Below are 22,127 nucleotides of genomic sequence, written 5' to 3'. Positions count from 1 at the left end.
AAAAAAAAAAAATTAAAAAAAATAAATAAATAAAATAAATAAAAAAAAAACAATTCGCAAGAAAGGAATACCCTAAATAACTTTTGATCTAATGATCGAAAATTTCGCGGACTCGAGCTATATAAGCAGTGGATATGCTTACATGATAAATAATTAGTGAAGACGATATTTTAAGTTAAGTAATCAGCCACAGATAAATGTGTTTTCTCAGAACAAACGCATCTTTTTTCTCCACGAATTCAGATTTCTGACGTCCCGTAGTGGACTGATCTTAAAGACGCGGTTCCCAGTAGAACACCGAAGTCAAGCATCACTGGCTGTGGTCAATAAGTGGATTGATGACCACTTTGATCAGCCTGCTTAGGGACCGAGAGTGTGGGGTATCGGTCTTCATTTAACTGTTCTACCGTAAAGTGCTCGACTGCGCTCGCAGGTCATCCGGCTACCAAAGTAGGGGAACAATTCCTCTGCAGAGGATCAAAATTGCGATGGCATGTCTTCGGATCATCCTCGGAGATGTTTCTCAGACCGTCGTCAATAGCCCACTGTGCAGCTCTAGTACAACGTAAATAAAATACCAACTATAATATATCTGACCATTAAAATATCGGAGGATAGCAGCCATCTAGGAAATGTGGTCCCACTACCTTGGTCAGGAGAGGGATCGAAAACGATTCCTGAGAAATCGAATTTTGAAAAAGTCGTACATTTAAAATTTCATTTCTCAGGAAATATTCGACCAATTTGTTCAAATTTTATATTTTGTCACATAAAGAATTCTTAAATTATATGAAAAAAATTGTGTACCTTACAACTCAATTTAATTTTGGTCTAACATTAAATTAATTTATGAATAATCACTAAATATTGTTTTTTGCATGAAATTATCTTCGAATTTTATAATTGCGTTTAAAAAGTTTTAAATTTGCTTAAAAACATTTTGAGATATGATGAAATACGCACAAAGTATACTAAACATTATGAGGTACAAACTTTCAATCTCTCTCCTGACCAAATCATGGGGACCATATTTTCAAGACTGCTGTTCCTATATTTTGAGGGTCAGGAATCCAAATACGTCGAAATAAAGGTATGTTTACTCAGAGAAAGTAAATTTTATTTTTCTGATTTTGTAAATTAACATATCATCTGCACTAATAAATATAGTTCAAATCACCTTCGTGAATCATTAAGATTGAGTACGTGAAAATCCTGTCATTAGATCAAAAGTTTAGATTCCTGTCATTAGACTCAGGATTTTCCGGATTTTTTTTCCACACTGTATAAAATAAGGCTCCGAAAACTTTAAATGTATGGTTCCCATAAGAACGTTTTTCATTATCGCTGCCTCAATAAATTCCATTTTACGTTCAAATTGATAGAACATTTAACAGCAATTTAATTACCAACACTTTTATTTTTTGATTAATTAAATGATGAACTTAAGCTTTTAAGGCCTTTTTCCACTCTGTACGCTGTGATAGTGTTGAAAATAATTAAACAATGAAATTGACGAGCAATAAAAAATTTTACATTCTCCAAAAATTGAAAAAAAGGGCAAATTTTTATCAAGCCCGCTTTTAATAAACTGCTTTAAAAATGTTGTTATTAATCAAAACTATTAATAGAAATTAAAAATTATTTTTAAATAATAACTTAAAATATTTATACTTTAATAATCGGCATTTCATTTACATAAATTAATGTATATAAAACAGACTAGTTCGTAAGATGAGCTGAAATATTTGCTCGTTTTATAATAATAATGATGCAACAAGCAAAATTACTTATAACATTAATATTCATTTATGATAATCTAGCAATTAATCATCACAGCGACTCAGTGCAGTCACTTTAAAATACTTACTCGACTTGTAGCTTGTTACCAGTTAATTGAAATTTATGAGTGCAGTAATATGTTCTTTGACCCACTGAGAATTACTTGACTGCTATCACTTTGCTACGCCAAATTTATCTTATGATGGCGCGTAGGTACCAAATTAGCAGGAAAGAAATTCTGCTGTCAGGAAGACAGCAAAAATGTATTTTCCTGCGGTATTCAGAAGCAAAATTAGTGAACCGTCTTTGTCTAATTAGGAATGAGTTACTTCGTTTTAGGGAGGAATAACTGTAATTTTTTAAAAAAATTTTAAAAAAATTAAATTCTTTGATAGTTATCATTTTAAGATGATTGTAAGAAAATATTGAATTTATTTTTGCAAAAATTTAAAAGTTACAGCATAATATGTTGAGTGAGGTGTGAGACGCAGGACGCGCTGTAACATGTATGAACAATTGGACTTGTGCACTCATTTGGAAAATGAATTTGCTCACTTTTATCAGAGCATTTTAGTAAAAGACTATCAACTCAACTTTTTTAGCGAAATTATTTGTTTAAATTATGTAAAAAAAATAATTAATGGTACTTTCAATATAAATAGTTGAAATTGCAACCTAATTAATTTTAGTTTACAGCCGTCGTTGAACAGCTGACCCAATTTAGGGTTTATGGCTACCTATGTTCAACTGCATAGCTTTGTAATTTTAAACCCAATCCAGAAAGCAGGGGAAATCCTGAATTAAGCATTGGGAAAAATTTGTCATCGTGCAGAACTTTTTGATGCAACTAACCCGCATTTGCGTTACATGGAGAGGAAAACCACGAAAACCTTTCATGGTTAGCCTGATGGCAGAGGAACTCTAACCCGTCTACCACTAAGGATATTTTACGACAGCAGTGTGATCAGTGGAAGCCTGGGTGCGGCATTCGAATCGACCAGCTTATAGCCGGAATCGAACCCAGATTGGGAGGCGAGCGGTCTATCCTCAAAGCATCCACTGCTCAACTTATTTAATTGTAATAATTTTTAATGAAGGTTACAAAGGGTTATGGTAGCTTTAGAATAATTAGAAATAAATAGGCTCAAAATGATGTATGGTTGCTGAATTTCAGCTGCTACTCTAACAACGTATGAGGTGTCACGTGAGGGTAAATCGAAAAGAAGGAAATTAGCACTTGAGTAGCTAGAATAGAACTTACTGCTGAAAATGATGAAGAAGAAGCTTTTTATGGACCTGGTATTGATGCGTTATAGTTAGTGCAAAATTGTATACATTTATATGGATTATTTATCATAAGATTTACTTGCTCTATCTCTAACTAGTGCAATTTTCCACCGATTTACTTCACATTTTAACACAATGTTCACAATAAATATAGTTTTCGCTGCACAAAGGTATATTTTTAATTGGATAGAATGATTTTGAGTAATCCGTGAATCCACTTATTTTTAATCAATTTTTAAAGTTTGTTTTTTAGAGAAAAAGCACCACATTTTTGTGAAAAAAATTTTTTTTTTAAATCCTATGTGCAACGAAAACTACATTCATGAAGTTTAAAAAATTCAAAATGAAATCAAATTAGGAGGATTTTTTTTCAACTTATGTGTAAAACAAGTTATGGATAATTTAAAAAATAAGTTATAAACATTGTTTTATATAAGCAGTGACTTTTGAAATTTTTATATTTGTGAAATGATAAAATGAAGATTAAAATATGTGCAATGAGGCAGAAAAAAAGATTATAATAAGTTAAGTTTATCACAACTGTTGCCAAACTTCATTGAAAAAAAATTTTTACAGCCTCCTACTGTGTTAAAATCAACAAAGCAACAACACTTAAAATCAACAAAGGTAAATTTTATTTAAAATAGGTTATATGTTCATTGATATTCCTAAATCTACACATTACTATCCCCGGACAATTTAAATAAAAGGAAAATTTTTCGTCTTTTTTTTTAATTAAATGGTATTATTTTCCTTTTTGCATGCTTCAGAATATTTTTTTAAAGTGAATTTTAATGATCAGAATAAAAATGCATTTAAAAAAACCAATTTAGCTACATTACATAACTTGTAAAAAAACTCCACATTGGCTGCGCCTAGAGTTTACCAAGAGTTTACGAATAGTGGGGATTAAATTCATAATCATGCAAATTGCAAAAGGCAAATAATCTTGTAACGTAAGACGTGCGTTTACACGGTACTTCTAAAATTTGCTCAAATAGTAATATCCTCAATGAAGAAAGCTCATTTATTCAAAAAAAAAACTACATTAGATATTGTGGTGACCATGGATTTATTTTTAATATTTTTGATTCCAACCATGGAAAATAAATCATGCAATCCGACAAACTCTTTAATTTAAACTTTAACAAATTAATTGTTTTTATCAAAAAAGTTTCAATTTCACCAATCTTAAAACCCCTATTACTGATATTGAGAGCTGGGAAATTGATCAATTGATCAATGTCAGTGTGATCTTGAGTATATTTTATTTTAGTACCGCCTTTAAACAGCTGACCCAACTTTAGATTTACGACTAATTATGTTAACTCCATAACCTTGTAATTAACCCCAATCCAAAATACAAGGAAACTCCAGGATCAAGTATTGGGAGAAATTTGCCATCGCGGAGGACTTTTTGATGAAACCCACCCTCATTTGTGATAGGGAAAGGAAAACCAAGAAAACCTCATGCAGTTAGCCTGACAGCAAGGGGACCCTAACTCATGATCCTTCTACCATTGTGGGTATTTTACGTCAGCACTGTAGTCGGTGCGAGCCGGGTGCAGAATTTGTATCGATGAGCCATCCCTGGGATTCGAACCCGGTTCTCCTCATTGGATGACGAACGCTCTATCCCCTGAGCCACCATGGCTCGATTTTGCATAGATTCAAAAATCAAGCGTAGTCTTATAGTTTGACGAACAGAACATGAAAGATGTGTCCAAAATCAGGATTTTATACTATGTTCCATCACCTTACAAAGTAGAAATTCTAATCAGAAGTGTCAGTTTTTTTTCTGCTAAAATCATTCAACACTGATCATCTTCTAGCAGCTTTGACTTGCTGGAATCATTCCATATTTCCATATTTTGAAAAATTCTAATAATTTAGTTAATGATCTTCACAGCATTCTACTCTTTCTCGATCTCCACCTATTTTAGTTTAATTTTTACATCCTGCACCTAAAGGTTCAAACCCGTTCCCCTTACACATGTTCCTTATCCCCTTTCTTTTATTATCTCATATAAATATGTCCCTTTTATTCTATTAAAAATCTAATCTTTTTTGTTGTTATAACTTATTTGTCTCTTTACTTTCGCAGGTCATTTTAGGTTTCAATGAGAAAGATTCTTGTTTGAGAAGCCATAGTAGTATGTTATTTATTTATGTTTTGATTATTGCCTATTTCATTCATACGTAGCGCAAATTATATCCTACTAGGAGGCTCCGCCCTCTGCTCGCTAAGGCTCGCCAACCCCCGAGAATTGCTACGCAATCTTATGTGGTTCACGCCGTGAACCATGGCTCGCTGCGCTCGCTCGCCAATGAACACAATGTTCTAGCACAAAGACATAATATATTATCATCAAAGACATAGTATTTTATCATCAAAGACATAGTATTGTACTTATGTAGAAGAATTCTACCAATGTTCTTATTGGCTTTTAAAAAAGTATATTAGCTATTTAGATTGTACATGGTGAAAAAATCAAAACATTAGCTAAATAAGAAACATATTAGCAAAATAAATTATCAAATATTGCTTCACTAATATTCTGCATTTTAAAGCGTGAAAATTCAATGCATAAATAAACGCGAAATATAAAAAAATTCAATGCATTCAATACAAACACTTAAACGTTTTTTAGACGTTTAGGTAGCTCCCAGTAGAAAAATATCAATTCAACAGCGGCCTTTTAAAGCATTCTCACTTCAATTAATTAATTAATTCCTAATTGAGTTTAAATTAAATATTGTCATGTTTTTAGTGCATGAATCTGAATTGAACAACCTGATAATGCTCACTCTGGTTATTGTTATCTGGTTGCTCACTACGTGCTCTTGCGCGCCGAATCCAATCAATTAAAAATGAAAACTGTTGCCAGCGCGAGAAAAGAAATACCATCGGTTTAATTGATACATACATGCATACATACTTACGTATTAGCGTTTTATATAATATAGATAGATTTTCATTTGGACATAAAATTGTTTCCATTATTATGAAAATTGTAAAAATACTTGTAGTTCCTTTAATATACTTTAATTAATTTGAGTTATGAAGAATGCCATAAATTACATGTGTCTATTAATTTCCTTATCCATAATAAACGTGGTGATTTCTTATAACTAAAATTGAACAAATGAGCTAAACAAAGTCTTGGTGAAATATAATTAATTCAAAAGAGGACCCTCCGCGAATATCTTCTGTTAGTGCCACGTATTATGTTACAGGGTACAAATGTACCCTACCAGAGGAAGGTTTAATGTTGACATTAAACTTAGTCGAAACTTGGATTTTCATTCACTAATTATCTTTCACAAAAGCTAAGTAAATATAGCGATTTCCGTTCCTGTTCAATAAGGGTTGGTCTTAATCTCAACTGGATGTGCTTCAACCGCCTTTTGTCTCCCTGATCATTGTAACTCTAATTTTGTTTACAAAGTAATTCAAACTTCTAGGTGTGCATTAGAACAAGTTTGGGGCTGAAGAAACTTCCTAAAACTAACGTTTTTTTCTCTCTATAACTTTGTATTAGAGGGTACAAATTTTTAGCAAAATGTACTGTATTTAGAATTGAAATGCATTTTAAAGATGTACAGGGTGACAATAAAGCCACTTTATCGACATACGTATAACGACCTAAAGGGGGCATTCCATTTGAGGGAACGAAATAAAAATTTTCATGGAAGTATTTATCAAATTTAACTGTTTTAATGATATTATAGAATTTCAAGATTTGTACTAGCTACACATACTTTATCTTCTCAAAACTTGACCCTTACGGCAAAAAAAAATCTTAATATGGAGTGAATAGTGGTGACTTTATTAAGATGCAAGGAATCGCAAGAAATCAATTACCCAAAACAATTAGTTTTCTTCTTTATCATTTTGTTTTATAACCGTTGTTGAACAACGGATTCAATTTTAAGTTTACGACTACCAATGTTCAACTCCACAGCCTATTAATGTTAAACCCTATCCAGAAGACAAAGGAACACCTTTATAAAGTCTTGGGAGGAATTTCGTCTTCGTGGAGGATTTCTTGATGACCCGCATTTTCGCTACATGGAGAAGAAAACCTCCAACGTTTAGCCTGACTCAAATAAGCTCTAACCCATGATCCATGCTGGAGATATATTGCATCAGCACTGCGGTCGGTGCGAGCCGGGTGCTGAATTCGTATGGACCAACTATCACTGCAATTTGAACCCGGTTCACCTCATTGGATGGTGAACGCTCTATTCCTTGAGCATTATCATTTTATTTTTTTATTTAATGACCGCCGTTGAACAGCAGACCCAATTTTTGGGTTTACGACTACTAATGTTCAACGCCGTAGCTTTGTAATTTTGAACTAATCCAGAAGACAAGGAAATTCCTGGATCAGTATCCCCAGAGGTATTGATTTGTTATGGGAACATGGAGGACTTTGAGACTCGACAGATTTAACGTGCATCAGTCACCATTTACTACACGGGGAGTCTTCGATCGGCGGGGACCGAACCCACGAACTCTTGGACATTGACTCGGCACCCCACCGAGCAGGATATGGTCGTTGGGGTAGTCGGTTATCATTGTCGTAAGGGCGTTTTCAACCGATCTGAACATGATCTGGATGAAAATTTATTGAATACTCTTTTTTTCATCATTGACTAGTATCGCCATTTTGTATATTAACAATCAATTAACAATCAATATAAATTTTTTCTTCTTTGAAGATTAAAAAAAAATGACTTTAAGCTTTCAGAATGAAAAAAAATAACATGAAAATGTTTTGCAATTTTATTTTTCCGCATATTGAACTGAGGAGTTAACTTATTTTTTATTCCTATATTTTAGTTAATGCATATTTATTTATTTATTTTTGGAAATCATATGTTGTAACTTAAGCATATTTTAAAATAATAATTTAAGATCTTTAGTCACGAGGGCTCAGTGTTAAGGAACAGAGCCATCGTGACTGAGTTATAATAAGCTCACAAAATTGTCAAGTCGTTACTTCCATAAGTCACTGAGAAACAATGAGCTGTTGCAGGAAAGTTTTACAGTGAAGCTGACATTCTAATGAAAAAAAAAGTAGATGTTGCTGTTAGAAAATTTGAAAATTCTTTAACAAAATACACAACATACATCAACAAAAAACTTAAAAAAGGAAAATTTTCAAAGAAAATTTAAATCTTGCTTTTCCTTTAACTATATTCAACTTATTATAATTGAAATTCACTTCTTGTTTACTCCATAAAGACATATTTTTTTCAGTAGGTGAATATATTTTCATAGATATCATACTTCAGTACCAATTTTTACACTTCCTTAAAGATATTCAAATTAGGGCTATAAAATATTGCAAAAAAGCTCCTTTCCTTAAATGTAATTCCTTACAGAGAGAAAATAGTATCTTTTCGTTTAGCTAAATCAAATTAAAATAAACTTCGTTTTTTTTTTGTTATAACGTTAAACACTAAGAAATGCTTTGATAAATAAAATATACTGATAAATAATTTTCAATAGCGTCGTTTTGTTCCCTTTCTTGTCTTCATGAAATAGAAATTATTAGGCCATTGCCTGAAGGAATTGAAATAAAATCTTGTTAAGGCTTTATCTCCTGCAATTAAAAAAGTTTCTTAAAATAAAATATTCTTTCCTGTAATTTTAAAAAAGATAAGTAATTTTGGAGATTTGGTTATTTTTTTCTTTAAAATTACTAACATTGGGCTGTTTTTATTTGCTTATTTAAATACACTCATATTTTATGTTAGTTAATTTATAGTTATTATTTTGTGATACTCTTATAGTGTGACGTAAATATGCTGCAAAAGATGCTGCATTAATAACACTGGGCAACAAATCATAATATAGTTTCTACTTTTCAGATGATAATAGATAATTCTTAATGAATTCAATATGTTAAACTGGAATATGAAAAGAGTCAAATTTAGCAAGGTTTTAGAGAAGGCTCTGCCCTACAAAGGGTTGTCACGCCAATAGATAAAAAAGAAACTAGAATATAGCAAAAAAACTAAATTAATACCTTTTTTTATTTCTTAAATGCTTACGTATCAGTAGAAACTACCCATTTTTCAGAAAGGTGCTCCTTAAGTAATTACTCTGTTTCTTTGGTAATTTCATATATTGCTCTATAAATCTGCATCATTAAAATAATTACAATAAGATATTTTTAATTACAATTATTTAGTACAGAATTATTTCTTTTAACAGAAATATCACCACCATACAGTACGGTAATTTTAAGATTTTTTTTTCCTCTGCGTCATACGTTATATTTTACAATATGTTCTCTTACAGACTGTATAGCTCGACATTTTTTCAGCATTGTTTCTCATGCAATTATAATTTTATATTTTATGCTTCGTAGATAGAAATAACTTTGGCACTAGTTTGCGCAACTCTTAAAAAACACCTTTACCATTTGTTTCCTAATATTAAATTTTGAATGCATCGATTTTTTTGTATTTATTTTTTAGAATTCAAACTAAATTTCTTTTTGGCATACGTCAAAAAAAAAAAACTTATAACATGAAAGTTTTACGTTTTCAAAGAAAGCATAAATCTTTTTTTATTCTTTAACTATATTCAATTATGTGGACTGATCGTTCAGACACGGTTCCCAGATGTTTCCCAGACCGTCACTTATAACCCAATGTGCTGCTCTAGTGCGACGTAAATGAACTAGAACTCTAACAACAGCAATTGATATATAAGAGCCATTCAGAAAGTCAGTTTCTGATCATCCATGAAAAGTAATAAAATATAACTACCTGAAAATATATATTGCGAGAAGTACAGTAATATTTGAACTAATTCTCATCATAAGAACAAGAGGAATTGTATCACTTACCATACCAGACAGTGAAAATTTCCTTTGTCCTTTATCATAAGAAGTCTTTATGAACAGGAATGGAGTCATTTAATCACAACTGTCTGCCTGATTGTGGTAAAATTGATGACCTAGTAAGAATTTCCTCATGTACAAGAAAAAGAAATCGAAGATGTAGAATCCTCAAAAGTTTTCATCGGAGCTGCAGAGGTCCCACTGAAAGTGGATTGACATTAACTATAGCCCCTATCTTGAGATTAACTATAGCCCCTATCAATCCTATACGCAGTTATTTCCACCTGCTCTTGCCCACAAAGAAAATCTTGTCTGATCATTACGTTCTCACAGACAGTTGTGACATACTTGACTTCATTCATGTAGTACTACAATATGATAGTTGTTCAGTATTAGTAAATACAGTTGTTTAGTATTAGTATGTACAGTAGTTCAGTATTACAGGAGTCTGGTACATGAAGTATTCTACTGCATGTAGCAGACTTCTGTAATACTAAGCTATGACAACTTCTCCCGTATCATGAAACAGCTACAATATTAGTGATTCATTTGTTGAGAATTTATAGCAATGTTGCAGTTTTTTTTTCCTTTTTGAAATATTCAACATTTCTAGTTTTTTTTTTCTGGTTTATGGCCTACGACAACCTTTCTTAACGACTCTTGATTTACTGACATCTCCTTTTACTGACTTCTCCTGAATTCATTTTTTACTATTATCTTTATTGACATCTCAGCTGCGGATAGAGCTTTCGTTTACTAATGAGGTGACCTAGGTTCAAATAGTAGGAATGACTTGTCGAATTGAATTCTCCCGGATTGTATCTACTTCAGTGCTGACGTAATATATCCCAAATGGTAAATGAATGAGTTACAATGTACTTAATATCTAGTTAACCAAGGGTGATTTTCGTGGCTTTGCTTTCCACGTATGGCAGATGCCAGCTAGTTTCCTCAATCAGTCCTCCATGAAGGCAAGTTTACCTTACTGTTTCATCCAAAAGTTGCTTTTGTTTCTTAATTTTGACATCAAAATTATATAGCTACTGATTTTAACATAACAGCGGCAAATCTAAAAATAGTTCTGTTGTTCTTCATCAGTTTCAAAGTAAGATAAGTTTCTGAAAAAAAAAGGATAATTCATAATCACCAACATTAATATGTATTTTTAGAATCTTTTCAAAAAATTAAACTGAAAAAATGTACATACCAGTTACAGTTATCACTCGCTATTTAAGCGTTTAATTAAAAAAAACGCCATGCAATCCCGATTTTTGAAGTTTTTGATCCCATATTCAAATAATTAATTTGTCAAATTTTGTTTTATCTTCACTGAAATACCAATTCATGATTCTCAATAATCAAAAGTTATATAAATATGAATTATATTATTATTATATTTTATTATATTATTATATTTCTCTATCTGTAGAATATCATGTCTGTTACTCAGTATGTTGTTATTTTTTCCTCTTAGAAGTGTCTTTCTTAGTTTGAAACTTCTTCGTCCATAATATTAATTTCATGAAGGAAAGTTTTGTTCTACCCTACTCAAAGATGCTCAACATCTTTAAAGAGATTATACTTTCTTTGGAGAATATTCTTATATGTCATTTTTTATAGCAATCTTGTGAACATGGTGTTGAATAAAATGATCTCTGATGTTTCCTTTTCTCTAAAAGGAAATGTGGCGTGTCAGAACTAGAACACTCATATCATGTTGCTTTCTTTTTCAAGGTCTGAATATTAATTCAATCTAGATGTTATATTTTATGTTTTATGCTCCTTCTTTTTAGACTCAACTTTCACTTTGTATTTCCCTAACTAAGGAGGAAGTCTCATTCTTCCTTACAATATGTAAAATTTTTCTATGAAATAATGCATCGTTGATTTTCTATATTATTTCAAGAGATGCTCCTTTCATGATTCTCTTTTACTTATTCATGGATTAACCAATATTAAAATAATTTATTTCAGCCAAACCACATTGAACTCATTGCCTTGAAATAAAAGGTACTCTTTACTACCTTTTTCCTATCACCTGGTCCAAACAATCATCATAATATACCCTTTTTAGCTTTTCCCGCAATAACGTTTCTGGTTTCAATGATAACCATTTTCATTGAGTTTAATTTCTGATCAGTGCTTTCCAAATCCTCCTGATTAATCCTTTTTCATCGATTTTTGAACTCCTTCTGGTGTTCCAACTTTACATCTGCCTCCCTAACGCAGTTATATTTCTCTCCTCCGTTTTTACTGGCATTCGATATTCTTGCTCTAGTTTTCAGAATTACCAAGTAGTGGTCTGAATCGAAATTCACACCTCGATATAATCAGACATCCACTATCTCTGAAACATGCCATATGTCAATGAATGCATGTTAAATTTGATTAAAAAGATCATAATCTGGAGATCTCAATGTCATATAATGTTTACGTCTATGTGCGAAGCAAGTACTTGTCACCACCATATCATTCTCCGTAGCAGAAAACGTCAACCTCTGTACACTACCGCTTGAGTCGTTTAACAAACCATGTTCAGCAATGATAGAACATAATTTATTTTCCTTCCCCACCTTGGCATTTGCATCACCCATTTTGATATCTTGTTCGAGTTGGTAGAATCTAATGCATGGACATTTTCAGAAAAATTATCTTTTTTACTCGCTTCATATTGATTATGCTATAGTTGAAAAATTTTCCTTTCAGACTATATCTACATAATCCAGGTGATTTGACTTCAAGATAAATTATTAAATGCATAAATCTGTTTTGAAATATGAAGCCTGTTCTAAATATATGTTTTCTAAGATCACAGTCATAAAGTGTAGTGTTATTTCTACTATCGTGTATTTTTTATTTTCTGAAAGGCCAGTAGATCAAGTTTATAATATGATTTCTGTAGGAACAGGTGATCATTTACCTCAACAGAGGGATCAGTGAATTCCAAGTTCCAAATCTCAAATTCTATATATCCTTTTTTTCTAGCACTATTTTCATGTATTTCACATGAAAGAATGCTTTAGTTGCGAACAATATATGCTATTTTCATAACTGTTGCGTGTCTGCAACAAACATTCACGATTTTTAGGTCAACTTAAGACTATATTTAGCGTGAGCCTTCTATGCTAATTCTGAAAATGGAGCATAACATCAATATGTCAAATGTCATGATAGTTGCTGCAGTTCTATAATATTGAAAAAGGTTTGAGATCTGCATTTTAATATTGAAAAAGTTATCCTAAAGTTGCATTATCTCGGTTCATGGAAATTTGCAAAAAAAATTAGAATTATTCATTGATTTTGATAATTTGAAGAATCGTGCCAATTTTTTTTGTTAAAAAAACAGGTTAAAAAAGTGATTGTTTTTATTAAAAACAGTTTAATAACTTTTAAAATATTTATATTTTTTGTCTGTTCTAAAGCCCAGGAAATTTTTTGTGGCAAATTCGTGTACATATTTTAAAATGATTGCTTTGCTTTGAGTGTAAAGCACATAAATTGTGGCTTTTTTATTCTCTTTGGCGAAAGAGCAACAAAAAACACACTTAAAGTTCCAATGATAAAAAAAAAAAAGATTAGTTAAAAAAACTTCACGTTGCTATTCCGAGCACTGGACACTCTAATGGGTTACANGAGGCAACACACACTGTACAAGCCTCACTTTTATTGTCATCTTTTATCCTTAAGTTCAGACTACATTGGATTTATTGGCAATAGGTCTTGCCAGTGAATGGCACTTTCATTTTTGTTTTGCATACTTTATTATCATGGAATTAGATATGCCCATACCAAATTTCATTTATTTATATTCAGTATTTTTTGAGATATTTGGAAAAATGTCTTCCATCTCTTAATTTTGTCCACCAGTGTATTATTAAACTAAGTGAAAATAAATAACAAATATCTCACCTTTTACTAATTTAAAATACATTTTTCAATAAAGCATGCTAACTTCATATCAATGTTGTTTTTTATTCGTTTCGGAAATAACTTTGAAGAATGGTATATATTATCTTGAGGGAAAAATTCTTAAAAAACAAGCAAATTGCGCTTAAAAGAAGCATTTTTATCGCAATTGTTAAACTAAATTCAAACTAAGTAAAATAGACCAAACTGGAATCTTTAAATGCCTTTTGTTCATTTGAAAGCGATTTATCTTTATTTTTCTTTACATTCGTTTTCTGATCATTTTAATCTGAAATTTGGGTTTTATTGAAAATGATAGCTATTACTTTTTTCTCCTTAATTATGCTCTAGGGAATATAGGATTCAATGTTCGAAATAATTCGGGATTTTCTTTCTTTTCTAATTTTTTAAGCTTTGTATTAGATAAAAAAGAGTCATTAGGAAACGAATTTATTTAAAGACTATTCATTAGTGTCTTTTTTTAATTTTTTAGTTCCAATTTTTTGTTTATATAATATCATATCAGATTTAAAGAAAGTAAGATGTTCTCCAGAGAAATTTAACTCTCATTTTATTGTAGATTTTTTACACCACTATTTTTCCATTATAAAGATATGCAAAATTGCTATTTTATAATAGTCAACTTTTTTAAATAATTAATAATTTAAATTTTATGAATATTTTTAAATGCTCATTTTAAAGGCGTTTTATAATAAAATGTATTTCGATACAAAGACCTTTTATAAGAATAAACTACAAAAAATTTTCAGAAATTTATGCAAATATTTTAAGTTATTTTAATTTATTTATTATATTTTACTAATTAACAAAGTGAAATTGTTTCAAGATATTATGAATAATATATTAGACAAATGCAAAATAAATAAGAAATTTTTGAAAAAAATATGCGTATATATATTTTAAGCAAACTATCTAGATATTTTAGAATTTTTTACACGCTTAACAAAAAGTTTTAGACAAATGCAGACGAATATTACATTTTAAAATATTCATAAAAATGTATCCTTAAGCTCATGATTCTTTTTTTTACTTTAATAACATTAATATGTACTTTTCATGAAGATAATGTTAAAAAAATTAAAATGCATTTAGTACTTAAAATAACACATTAACTTATAGTTCGAAAAGAAAAGAAATTTCAAATTCATTTACGTTTGAGAGTTCTAAGTGACATAAAAGCAATGTAAATATTTTATGTATTTCAAATATTTCAAATAAATTTTCAATTTAATTAAATTCATTATTATAATTAAAAAGTGCTCGTAGAATAACGTGATTTGTTTAGAGCTCATTAACACTGATTTGGAGCGCCATAAGTGATTCGAATTTTAACAAAATAGATACACATACTTAGAAGAGTATGGGGTTTTAATTTCTTAAAAATATTCCTATATAAAATTATTCCTATGCAAAATGATATGGGGGAGGATTGCATTAGGCATTCAAAATCCTATCCGTTTAATAAAAATTTTCTGAGGTAGATATTTCGCGAAATTTTTCAGTAAACTAGGAGTTCGATTTTTTTGTGAATTTGCAATACTTTTTTCTTACAAATAATTGTTTTGCTTATTGTGAAGATGCTTATTTAAAACAAAACATAAGCAATTGCTGAACCTAATTGGATAATTGGTTTATTTATTTCTTTAAAAAAATTCTCCTTAAAAATGCAAGTCATTGTCCCATACGTTTTTAGCTTTTGTATACGACGTTTTTTATTGCGATCCTGTACAAAGACCACTCTCTAATTTCTGATATCTAAATATTAATCAAAAGAGAAATTTATGTTAACAAAAATTAAGAGAATATAGAGAAAATCATATTGAACAATTATATTAATTACTATAAACTAGAAAAGTAGAGAAAAAACATATTTAACAATTATTATACGGCTGCTGAAAAATGCGTTTATTGATCGTTCTCACGTGTTTGGTTTGATGTTTGTAAATTTTATCTACCACATGATGGTAAAGAAAAAAAAAATTCAAAAATCGCCAGTGGGAGGGGGGGATTTGGCTCTTTCATCAGGAATAAAGAGAAAATTTTGAATACTTTAGTATAAGAGAAGTTTAATATAGGAAAAACTTGAAAAGCATAATTTTGAAAAGACCAGTGCCTGACATCCTAATTTAAAAATACAGAATCTAGTCTCTTGGCCATGCCGCATGCAGACTAAGCCACATGAAATTATTAGAACAACAAAATGATGGTAACATTTAATCTCATTCGTAAATTATAAATAAAAACTGTTTATTATTATTCATTTACTACACGGATTATTCTCGAAGCGCCGAATTTTCCCCTATAAGCAATTTTTGGAACTATTTTTTCTTTTTCTTTTTTTTTTCTCCAGAAGTTGAGACCCCCCATTTTGCTGCGTGTATGTGTGTCAGTTATTTTTAACATTCCGATCAGTAAAGCACGTGTTATGGAGCTTTAAACATCTCACGTTATCTTACGCACAACCTGCATTTCAAAAGCAGTTCGAATGAATGGGGAATGTAATATTTAAATTAACAAAATGAAAGACATATAAATATTTGCTACACTTGCAAACTAAAATATTGAAATTTCAAAAGAGCATAAGTGACAAAACTTCATTATTTAATATCGTAAAGTACAAAATATATCAAACAATTGATTTAAAAATTTTTTAACTTTGGTATGTTAAAAAATTGATAGGCTGCGAGGGACAGCTTATTTCCTTCATATAGGTTGTACAGTGCACCAAAAATCCGACCACTCTACATAACTTTTGATTTAATGGTCGGATTTTCAAGTTCTAGGACTCAATCTTAAGGGCTCCAGCGGGTGATCTCAAATATGCTAAGTAATAAGTGCAGATTTTATTTTAAGTTACGAAATTAGACACAAAAACATACTTTCTCTAAATGAACATACCATTTTTTTGACGGATTCGTAATTTTTGACTCCCAAACTATAGGGAGAAGCCGGGATCTGAGAAATATGGTCCCAATAGTTTGGTCAGAAGAGGGCTTCAAATTCAAAAAGGCTACAATTCTAGAGACCATATTTCCTAGATGGCTGTAACACCCTATATTTTAGGGGTCAGAAATCTTAATCTGTTGAAAAAAGGTGTGTTTATTCTGAGAAAATACGTTTTAGTGCCTGATTTCGTAACTTAAAATATCGTCTGTACTTATTTTTTTGTCGTATGCCTGTTTAGGCAGTGGGGGTACGATTGCTCCTGTTTTTCAATGGCACCATCTATGGCCAGGAATTCTACTTCTGCTACGCTATTCACGCAACCACAACCCGTTTATAGGGCGGGTCACATTCACACACATTCACACAGAAAGGAGAAAGGACATAGAACACACAGAGAGAGAAATAAACATCCATGCCTTGTCCGGGATTCGAACTAAGGACCTTTCTGATGGAAGGACAGTTCCCCACCTCCTACACGCCTCCTTCTGTACTTATTAATTAGCCAATTTAAGGCCACCCCTTTAGTCCTAAAACGTGAAAATCCGATCATTTTTTGAGGTGTTCCGTTTATTTTTTTGCTCACTATGTATTAACCACTAAATGTACAAATCAGTTATTACTTAATGTATTTCAAGGCAATAATTTCTACTAAGGATAAATTTTCCTAGTCTTTACAAATTGCCTGTTTTTTTTAATTTCTAAATAATTTTGAATTTGATTTTTAAACTTAACTTATGTGGTTATTATAACTGCGAAAATTGCAGTTCCAGATTAATGCTTTATATTTTCATTCTCCATATAAAATGCTTAGGGGAAAAAATTTCTGGTAGGAAGCTAAATTCTTTTCTTTGAAACAAGATTTCTATGGTAGAAGTAAACTAGAGCAAACATAAAATCCAAGAATAGCGTTTTAAAATACAGTAGTAAACCAGAGAAGTTGAAATAAATAAAAAAAAAATTATTTCAGAATTTAGACACAAGAAAAAATATTTCGTAACAGATATAAAATTACATTTTAAAGTGAAAATAGATTCATAACAGGTGAGAAAGTTATAGACTTATATTTATTAGATTTTTATATTGTTGTTGTTCGAAATATAAAATTCAACTGCAAAAATATGATTTGGGAATTGAACGCTATAATATTCTGGTTTATATCCTTTGTATCACAAAACCATTCGATGTTTTGTTTCTTACTTATAAACAGAAAATTTCTTTTTATAAATATGAGATCCATGATCTAAGCTGTTTATATAACACTTAGTTTATATATCACAGTTCCAACAACTTTATATTGCGTCTTCTTTGAATAAACTACCATAGCAGCAAAATAACTTGGGCCCTTATTGGACCAATATTCACTAATCTTGGCTCAATAAGAGCTTTATTTTATAACCGTCGTTGAACAACCGACCCAATTTTCGGGTTTACGACAACTAATGTTCAACTCTGTAGCCTTGTCATTTTGAACCCAAACCAGAAGACAAGGGAAATCCTGGATCAAGTATTGGGAGAAATTTGCCTTCGTGGAGGACTTTTTGATGGAACTGACCCGCATGGAGAGGAAGACAGAGAACCTCCCACGGTTGGACTGATGGCAAGAGGACTCTAACCCATGATCCGACTACCACTGAGGATATTTCACGTCAGCACTGTTGTCAGTGCAGGCCGGATGCAGAATCCATATCGGCCAGCCATCACCGAGATTGAACCCCTATTCACCTCATTGGAAGACGAATGCTCTATCCCCTGAGTCATCGCAGCTCTAAATCAATAAGAGCTTAAAGGGCAGTAATTTTCCGATATTAGCCCTATATAGAATTTTCCTATTCACCCGATATTTTACAGCAACGTTAAAACCAATATCGGCCCTATATAGAGTAGTCAGATTCACCAGATATTTTATAATCATTATTCAGTCAATATAAGCTCTAGATTGGTTGTATATAGACTGATATTGGTTCTATATAAAACAAATATTAAAAAATCTAGACATCCCAATCTTGGTCACTCGGTGCATGTACATATAGAACCGATATCGAGCCAATTTTGAACCCAACCGGGGCCAAGGTAAAATTGTTGCTAGGATACGGTCAATAAACGCGAGGTTCCCAGGTAATTTTTCGCTTTTTGTGACAAACTTAGTACTTCTTTTAACAAACTATAATCAATAAACGTAAGGCTCATAAGTAATTTTTTTCTTCTTGTTTCGACAAACTTAGTACTTAGTACAAACTTACTACTAGAATAAACTGTGATCAATAAACGAGAGGTTCTCAAATGTTTTTTTCTCTTTTTGCAAAAAACTTAGTATATAGAACCATTATATGATCTTGTTTAGAGGGCGCAACGTCATTTATATTGGCACAGTGTTGTCTATCCAGCTTTTGTGCCAATTAAATTCTAATTTCATTAAAAAAAAATTACTGTTTCGATTCTTTTAGCAAATATCTACAGTGTGCAAGAAAAAATGAAAACCCTGAATAACTTTTGATCTAGTGATTGGATTTTCATGTATTAAGATTTAATTTTAATAGAAAGGCTAACCTTAAATATGCTAATTCCTTAGTGCAGAAAATATTTTAAGTTATCAAATCAGACACAAAAACACCTTGCATTTTAAGAATTCATATCTGAAATAAAAACAAAGTCCACGCAATGGGAGTTGCAAACTAATATTTAATCATAGAAAAAGCAAAATGTAATCAAAATTATTACTTATTTTATGCTTGTTTTGTACGTTATGCTTATACAAATGGCTCATTTAATTAAAATGACTTTAAGCATGAAGTTATTTTGAAAATGTAAATGTAAACACAGAGACTTTAAAAAAAACATTAAATGTTTCAATTTATGATATTGAAATGTGGTATTTAAGAACTTGTGTAAAATAAATTTAGCTGATGAATGCGCATCTTAACTGGGTTTTCGTTTTTCAGTAAATATTGAAGATAGTGCTTATTTTAAATCTCTTCGGAGAGTTACGGTTGCACAAATGTGTTGGCATGATTTCTTTTACTTATAAAAAAGAAATAAACATTTGTCTGTTTTTATTTTGCAGAAAGATAACGGCTACCATTTTTTTTGAACAATATAGAGACTGAAAGAGAGAGTTCTTAAAAAATCCTTAAAGGAATGCTAGTATCCCTCACCCCCCAAAGAAAATAAACATTCGAATGGCTTGTTCACACGCAAGATGTAAATACTAGGAAAAACAGAATTCATCTCGACAATCTGAGAAATGCGTGCAAGAAGTATATTTGCATTACTTATAAACACCATTCACTGTAAAATATAATTCCTGAAAATTTATGGCAAGAAAAGAAGATATTTAAGATGCTAGTGCGTGAATTCAATATTTTGTGTTACATTTTTCGACTTTTTTCAAAGAGTAATAAAAATATAAATTTATGTATTAATAAATAAAGGAAATTATAATACAGTTTTCTAGATACATTTTTGTTTTTGTTCATTCTCTTCTAAGACTAAATAATTACTTTAACTAAATCGTCATAGAAATATAGCCTTAGTCTGAATAATTTTTTCTACTATTTAGCCTAATAGCTATAGAAATGAAAATAATAAGCAACAAGAACTGATCATACAAATTTTTTACATTCATTTCCTTGATACCAAATATTTTCTTTAAATAAATAGTGATGGAAATATAGATTTTAAAATACAAGCTTTGAAAGTAACTTATACAGTTTTCTACATCCGTTTTTTGTCTATTCCTCTCCTAAGCTAAATAATTCCTTCAAGTAAATAGTAACAGAAATAAAACTAATGAGCAATAAGAAGAACTGATAATACAATTCTTGGCATAAATTTCTTCAGTATTTAATATATTATCAGTTCTTTTCTCCATTTCTCCTAAATCTAATGTGCAAATAAATAATATTTGACATATGCAATTAAATAACAAGAAAAGAACTGATAATATATTTATTTTGCAAATTCTTACTTATTACTAAATTATTTCTTCAAATAAATAGTAGCAGAAGTAGAAATAATATAGAATAAGCAATGAGAAATAGGAATAATAAGCAATAAGAAATTGAATTAGAATAATCAATAAGAAGAACTGATAATGCAATTTTTGGCATCCATTTCTTTGTCTATTTCTCTAAGACTAATCAGTTTCTTCAAATAAATAACATTCGCTTTATAAATTTAAGTAATAAGAAATAAAAGGAACTGATAACACAATTTTTGTTTTTCATTTCTTTTGTCAATATATCCCTTATTAATAAGATTTTATTCTATTTAATAATAATAGAAATATAAACTTTAATAAGCAATAAAAAGAATCAACAATTTTTGGCATCCATTTCCACTCTCTGAACACTTTTTTGAATAAAATTTTTTCCCTATTTTCCCCTTAAGCAAAATAATATCCTCAAATTAATACTGACATTTTTTCCTTTTATTCCGATTGCTGAAGAAACTGTAATTAATTAAATCAAAATCTAATTGAATTGTCTATCACTAAAGACATTTTAATTTTGTCTAACTTTTCTTTCCGTCTCTAAATTCAGTTTCATTTAATTTTGAAGCAACGTAATCGAATAAATAACTAATAAAATATGTTTCCAAAAATGAATTAGAATTCTGTGGCCGGGACGATTTTTAAAAATGTTAATTAAATTGTACAAAACAGTTACATTCTATACTTACTTTGCAGGCCTTACTGAATTTATTCCAAAGAGAAAAAAGAAGAATTTTGAATAAATACTATTTCTGTGGATGTATTATCGTGGTTTCCAATAAGTTTAATTTAATTTTCTCGGTGTGTTTGATATTGTGACGAAATCTAATTATATATTTCCTTCATGTTGCAAATTTTATTTTAAATTCAATTATAAGCATCGAAATCAAAGTTTATCTGTTGCATACAGATATACTGTTTCATATTGAATAAATTTTGAATTGATATCCAAAAGAATTCTTCTAAATGGCAATTTATAAAATCACTCCGCACTTGGAAGATTTGATTTTAATCATTTCTTCCAGATTCTGTTGTACACGACTTAAAATGCTTTATATTTATTATTAAATTTGAAGTGTTTCCTCGATTGAATAATTTAGAAAGTAATAAGGAAGATAACTTTAAACAAAAATTAACGATTATTTTTATTAAATTTCAAATTTTATTCAGGTTTTTTTATAAGTATAGAACAGAATAAATAACAAAACAATATTTTATTAAAAATTATGTAGGTTATTTAGTTTCAACAGTTCCCTTATCAATTTTTTTGAAAAAAATGCAAAAAATCAAGAACATTTTCTTAAAATTTTATTAATAAATACAAGGAAGTGAACCAAAAC

At 30.3% G+C, this 22,127-nt stretch overlaps 1 long non-coding RNA gene across 1 annotated transcript in view; it reads left to right on the top strand.

Moving 5' to 3' along the window:
• The window catches only part of LOC107445485 (uncharacterized), a 26,376-nt gene extending 6,123 nt beyond the window's left edge, over positions 1-20,253 (top strand). The window contains exons 2-4 of the long non-coding RNA XR_001584265.3: positions 3,643-3,693; positions 5,171-5,219; positions 19,861-20,253. This is a non-coding gene — a long non-coding RNA (uncharacterized lncRNA). The remainder of the gene's footprint in view (positions 1-3,642; positions 3,694-5,170; positions 5,220-19,860) is intronic.
• The last annotated feature ends 1,874 nt before the right edge of the window (positions 20,254-22,127 follow it).

This window comes from Parasteatoda tepidariorum, chromosome 7 (assembly GCF_043381705.1).
Source record: "Parasteatoda tepidariorum isolate YZ-2023 chromosome 7, CAS_Ptep_4.0, whole genome shotgun sequence".
Lineage (NCBI taxonomy): Eukaryota > Metazoa > Arthropoda > Arachnida > Araneae > Theridiidae > Parasteatoda > Parasteatoda tepidariorum.
This window is presented reverse-complemented; position numbering and strand designations above follow the sequence as displayed.